The 6,881-nt window shown below is 38.3% G+C and overlaps 1 long non-coding RNA gene across 1 annotated transcript; it reads left to right on the top strand.

Moving 5' to 3' along the window:
• The first annotated feature begins 316 nt into the window (after window positions 1-316).
• On the top strand, window positions 317-5,824 carry LOC120745254. The gene is made up of 2 exons (XR_005698599.1): window positions 317-398; window positions 5,782-5,824. It is a non-coding gene; the product is annotated as an uncharacterized LOC120745254 (long non-coding RNA).
• Window positions 5,825-6,881: the final 1,057 nt, after the last annotated feature.

Genomic DNA, 6,881 nt, shown 5'->3' on the forward strand with positions numbered 1-6,881 from the left:
ATTCCTACTGAGCACATCTCTCATCACACCATGCAGACATAATGGGAACTCATCTCAGAGGGCACATAAATTCAATTCACTTCACACCTCAACCACCACAGTGAGTGAATTCACAGTTGGGCTTCAGACCTTCAAATTATTACTGGTCAAAAAGGGATGAATTTCTTGTACTTTTGGTTTGGGGTAATTTAGTTCAGTCCAACTATGTTTGTTTATCTCATCACTTCAACTCATTTCACTTTCATTTATGAAGCACCAATTCACAAGAAGAGTGACTTGAAGGCACTTTATATTGTAAAGTAAAGCCATCATGCAACCTTTTGAGCAAGCACTTGGCAACAGTGGGAAGGAGAAACTCCCTTTTGACAAGAAGAAACCTCTAGCAGAACAAGGCTCAGGTAGGGGTAGCCCTCTGTCGTGGCCAATAATTTGAAGGAGAAAGGGGAAGAGAGTTTAGTAATTGCAAACGATTAAATGCAGTAGAGATGCATTTAGGAAAGAGAAATTTTGCTTTTTATTTTCAAAAGTAAAGGTTTGTTTTAATTGGTTTTAGCTTTAGCCAAATGATGATGCCACTGCAACCCCATTATCATTCATACTGGCTCTAAGGACGCACTAGGCTCACTGCAGTCTTCTCTTGAATGATAGGTATCGCCCCTTCAAAACCTCAACATTAGCAGTCTTATGGGGGTAGAGGACGTTTTCTCCCAAAAAAAGACATAGTTTAATTCCATTTTTGGCACATTTTGGCATCATCATAGTTTAATAAGATATTAGATTTATGATGGTCTCATAAATTTCAAGAGTGAAATCTATGAGACCCTCACACTGCAAATTCCTTATAGCTTAACAAGATTTATTGTCTTAAACCTTTTCACACTGTGTGAAAAGGTTCTGTGTTTGTCAAAATAACAAGTGAATGTTCATTTAGTCTGCATAATAACATGTTAAGATCGGTGACAGATAATTTACTCTTCCACATCCGGGGGGTATAATTGATATAATGAAAAGCAGGTTTCCTTTTTCTGATTACTGCTGATGAGCTGACGACAAACAAAGAAGTGTGTGTGTGTGTGTGTGTGTGTGTGTGTGTGTGTGTGTGTGTGTGTGTGTGTGTGTGTGTGTGTGTGTGTGTGTGTGTGTGAGAGAGAGATCCGGTGAGATTAGCAGTACTTGATGAAAGCTTTCCCTGCCTCTCAGGGAACTTGTGGAGGGGTAATCTATATACATAAAAAAAAAGAAAAATTTGTTTTGCACAATAGCAGATAATGAGCGATAACAAAGGCTGCATAGCATCAGTGATTCCATGTCGCACACTAAGGTGCAACTCAGCACAACAATTCATTCATTTGACTAATAGAGATTTGCACTTATAAAACTAAATTGTGATAGAATGTTGCCATGTAGTCTGTACACACTTCTCTTTGGTTATTGGGCAAAAGTGTGACACTCTTTAGACTGTCGAGTTAGTAAATGTCCAAGAATGAGTTGTCTGAGTTAGTTTCCTTCTAATTGTTACAGTGTTGTTCTTTCCCTCAACAGTCATTGAATCATACTGCAACAGGAGAGGCTAGTAATCACAAACCGTGATGGCGAGGGCATGAAGGTAAAGATGCCACACTGGGGGACAGGAACAATAAATTCATTTTTATCTTGTTTTTTGAATCCTCGGCGAGGGCTAGGGGGCACGACTTGTGTTATCTTATTGTTTAATATTTGGTGAGGTATAAACCATTTTGGAGGGATGTTTTAAACCATTGTTGTAACTCAGGGGTAATAAACTATTATATTAGATAGTTTTATTTAGGGACAATAAATAGCATTGTTGGTAATGTCTCTATTAGCAATCATCCACTCTTGCCCAAAGCCAATCTACCCACAGCAGGGGCATGCTGAAACTTGAGAGCCCACAAGGGGCCAGTTTTGGCCTGTAATCATATAATTTCTCAGGCAATGCAATAAACTGTGCGGTTCCCAAGTCTTAACAGCGCTCTGATGTGCTGCAGAGACAACAGCACACACAGGAGTTTGAGCACTAATGAATGGACCGAGGCGCTTTATTTACGGGGAGATTATTCCATTTTTCATTTCCAGGCTCGGTCCCGTATCAGACAGTAACTGAATCATTTAGCATTAGCGCAAGATAAATATAATCACGCGGACAAACAAATTACACGCTGCCGCTTGTCTGCAAAAACATCAGTAGGTATCAAATTAGCAATTCATATCAGGTGACAGTGTCGCTTTCTGATAATGAGATTTTCAGAGCGTTTTCAGTTGTTATTCAGTTCTGTCCAACTATTCATCAAGTCTGTCTTATTTAGGAGGACTAGGGTTCTGTTTGCTTTGGCCGTTTTTGTCTTTCAAAGAAGAAATTGTGTTCCACTCCTAACCTTCAGTATTCTCAGAAAAAATGAAGAGATTCGTTGTATATGTTATTAGCTCCAGGTGCTTTCACATGTACACAGTGTGCCTTGAAGCAGTACTGACCAGCTTCTTTGTAGCTATTTTGTCATTTAGACATTACACTAACTCATATTTACAGAAGAGACCTTTGCATGTCATTTAAATGGGGAAATCATGTCCATGTGTATGGTTGCCTCAGCCAGTTTATTAACATGTGCGAATGACTATAGCAGGACATTTTGTACAGTGACTCAAAGTGTGAGAGTGAAGTGGCTGTGAACACTGAAGGCTTCTGACATCTTATCTGACCAAAAGAATACACATTCAAAGGTCAGCTGCACGCAGGAAAACTTGAAGAGTGACGAAATTAACCACAAACTGAAGTTAACTTCCAGAAATGTGACATTTTAAAGCAGGGACTGGACAAATAAAAACTTTTACTAATATTATATCATTCTCGCAAGGTTTTTATTATATCACATCTACAGTGTATTTTAAGGAACTGATTCTATATCAGGATCAAGTCATCCATACCAGCGGCATGGATTGAAATAGTGCTATTTCTAAATCTAATAGTGACTACATTTACATAAACTAAAACCCTTAAGGGTGACCCCAGCTTGTAAAGTGGCATAAAGTAAAATAACCTTCAAATGACCATTTTATCACAGAGAATGACAGAGAAGGGAAATACAAGAAAGGGGAAGGAGAAAGAATGGACAGAAGGAAAAGCCATTTGAGCCATTAATACTAACTCGGCCAGTGACTGTTAGCGAACCTCACCTCTTATTGGTAGTTGTATGTTTTCTTGCAATATTGTTTTAGCTCTTCATTCCCCCCCCCCCAAAAGTACTTTTTTATTCATCTCAAAAATATATGGTTAGGGTTCAGGAGTAGGGTTAGGTTCACGAATGATGACTTACTTGCACTTGTTTGTGCTGCATTAATGCATGCTACACCTCAATCCATCAGAGTTTCTATTATGCAGACAAAGAACCGACTCTGTAACAGGATGATATGTGGTAAAAAAAAAATGAATGGAGAGATGATAAAGCTTAAAAAACATTAGTATCTAAAGAAAACTCAAAAGAACGTAATAAGGAATTGCACAAACAATCAAATTTGTACATTTTGCTGATCCCGGCATTGAGAAGGTGTTCAACATCAAACTATATTTTGTTTTGTTTTGTAGTAATATATGAATTAACATCATGGGGGAATTTAATAAGAAAATTCATTTACTTTAAATCATAAAAGTGAAAACTCAGCCTTGTCAAAGCTCTTACAGCACTGGAGAAAATTTATTTTTAAAGACGAAATGAAAATAATCAACAAGGTCAGCAAAACGTTACAGTGAATGCATGAATGCACTCCTGCAGTTATAATTGTAAATGCGCCATATATGACATGTCATTGTCCTCTGACACTGGCAGGCATATGGTGGCCATCACCTGATGATGAATATGGCACCTCATACATTTCTACATTTTAAAGGTTAAGTAGTAAGATCTTAAAATATTCCCTGTCAAGAGACACGTCTCACTGTCAGGCACTGCTGTGTATGTCAGTGAGTTTTCTCTCTCTGCCCTGTCCTTGTTCATCAGACATTCAGCATGATCTCATTTGACATTTCAACTTAAAATGACATTTCAACTTCAATTCCTCAGTTCTATTCAGCCATCTCATCAGAAGGTAATTGGATCATGCATCCATGAAGACCAAAGGTATTGCAATATTTCTGAAATGATTTCTCAGTGGTGAGAAATGATGAATAACCCACTGTTTTCTCTGTTCATAAAGTTAACAGAATTATTCTCAGAATTGGGACTGTTTTCTCAGATAGTAAATGGAGCAAAAGTTGCCAGCCACTGGCACAAGGGCATTCACAGCCTTTAGTGGAAAACGAGAAAAACTAGTCTTTGAGTGATATTGGACAGCTTTCCAGGCATTTATCAAGGTGACGTAAAGGGCTTTAGATAGTGCCTGCTACATCTTCAACTTCAACTGCAGTCAGTTTCACTTGCTGGAAGTAATTACTCTTGAAAAACATATTGTCTGCAATCCTGACACTCCGTAGAAGAGTGTACTAATATATGGGTCATTCTCATCCATTCCCCCACATCAGAAATTATAGCGCTGCCCATTCCAATGCTCTTATAAACCAAATGAAAGCAGTAAATGATGGAAATACCTCCAGCACTGTCACTTACACTGCAGTTATTATGAAAGTGACCTTGCCTCAAAACCCTTTGTGCACTGAATAGCTGTCACTGTTCAAATATAAGTAAAAACATCTGTAATCATATCAAATACAGGCAGTTTTTAGGTTTGTAATTTGTCAAGTGCTCACTGGGTAATTTCAAGTATGGCCTTCTCGGTTTGATGGGTTTATTTGCATGCCTCACACTAGCTGAACATTGTTAATGGACCAGTATTGTCCATTGTTTTTATGAGAATTACAGCGATAATCTGGGTGACATTGCCTAAAGCATATTGCATCAACACAGAACCACCCTAGAGTCTAGAGTTTCAGGGCACCATATGCAACACGGATGCTGTGTACTGTACCACGACATATGGACTGCACAAATATCCTACAGTGAGTCGCCCAGCTGTTACCATAAAGGTGCATCACAAATGAGTCTGAGCTCAGTGGGGTTTGATGCAGTAAATGATAAAGATTAAAGCGATTCCTTGTTTTTCTAGTTTATTTTTTTTGTCATTGTTGGTTGTAATGGTCTCATAACCAAGGATAAAACTAGATGTTCCGACTGATTTCTAAAAAAAAAAAATTAAATATGAGATTCTGCTATTAGTTTGAACATAAATCAAGACAGAAACTAAAATGTAGAAATGTTTGTAGGGTTATCAAAGTTGGGTTAGCTGGCCAATGACATGCAAAGACAGACTGGGATCATACCATTATGTGAAAGAAGGAAGGGGGCCAGATGTTCTGAAGATAGCAAATGGATTGATAAACGCCAGGTACACAGAGAGACGAGGGAGCCTGATTTAAATACAAGCGTGTCGGGAAAAAGTGAAGAAACGAGTGAAAACGTAAAATGATCTAGAATGATCTTTATATCATAAGTCCTGTGCGAGTTATGATATAAAGATAATTCCATATAAGATGCGCAGCATCTGAGTTTCAATGATATTGGAGACTTCTGAGTGCAGAATTTAGAAAATTATGAGCTGGATGAAGTGATTTATTTTCAGCCATTGTCCAGGCCTTAAACCGCTTGTGTGTTGTCCCTAGTAAATATAGTTCCATATCACAACACTAACATCAATGCATTTTATATTATAGGCTAAACAGTGGGAAGGAAAAACGTGCTTTTAACAAGAGAAAACCTCAGGCAGAACCAGGCACAGGGAGGGGCGGCCATCTACTGAGACCTGTTGGTGGTGATGAGAGGAAGGAAGTTAGATTGTAAGGTTTTAAAAACTGAGCTTAAAGACATGCTGCACACTAACAGTGCTAATAAAAACATTTGTACCTTAGTGCCCAGTGTCCCCAATATGAACAGCTTCCAGTCACCTGTCATCATCAGGATCATGTTAATAATAATTGAAGCTGAAGGGGAGAAGCAGTCCCAGCGAATCATGATTGGAGAAAAGGAGTCCTTTGTCTGGCAGCAGATGGAAAAACACTTATTATCCCCAGTGCAAAGATGTGACGTTAAAGCGGGATGTTACTAAATCTCTCCTGCTTATGAATGCAGCAGAAAAGTAATTGCCACTGCTGACTGAACTACAGAGACATATTGATTTGAAATCCAACCCTTACTGATACACACAACACCATTTGTCAGAAAATAATTGAATTCTTCCTTTTTGACAGAATTACAGAGATGCATTCAGATGGTGGCCATTCTTTCAGTTGATTCATAGGGGGAATGCAATTCACTCAAGATGCGACGATGTTGTCAACGCATTAAGGCAATAAGCATTTAAGCTGACTGAACTGTAAGAGAAAATGACATTTTTAAGGGTTACTGTGTGTCAGCGTCACAGCAAGGCTGACTTGGCTTTATCTGTGAACAGCTTTCAGGCAGACTCGACTCATTCACATTTTGTCACTTTTGGATAAGATAAGGCAATTTACTGTGAAGTCACACAGCAGACAGTGTATGTAAGACGTGAAGAAGCAGGGAGCAGCCGTGTCGGTTTGGTTTTCTGTTCACGGAGGGCATGAAAGTAAAACACAAAGAGGAACAAAATGTTTATTCTCCGTGGGTTTATGTCTTCCTTTCATATATGCAACGCCAACTTTAAAGATGGAAATACTTGTTATGGCATAGTAACAATGTTGAGCACCCACATTATTCAATCAGAAAATGAAACAAATATATCTATTACACAAAATATTTTAAGAATTTAAGAAACAGAAGTCCCAAGTGTTTAACTGTTTAAAAAAATACATGAAAAGCTGAAAGGTGTATTAACTAATTATTATGGAAAGCAAAAAGCGT

Source organism: Simochromis diagramma, unplaced genomic scaffold (genome assembly GCF_900408965.1).
Source record: "Simochromis diagramma unplaced genomic scaffold, fSimDia1.1 OVJJ01000159.1, whole genome shotgun sequence".
Lineage (NCBI taxonomy): Eukaryota > Metazoa > Chordata > Actinopteri > Cichliformes > Cichlidae > Simochromis > Simochromis diagramma.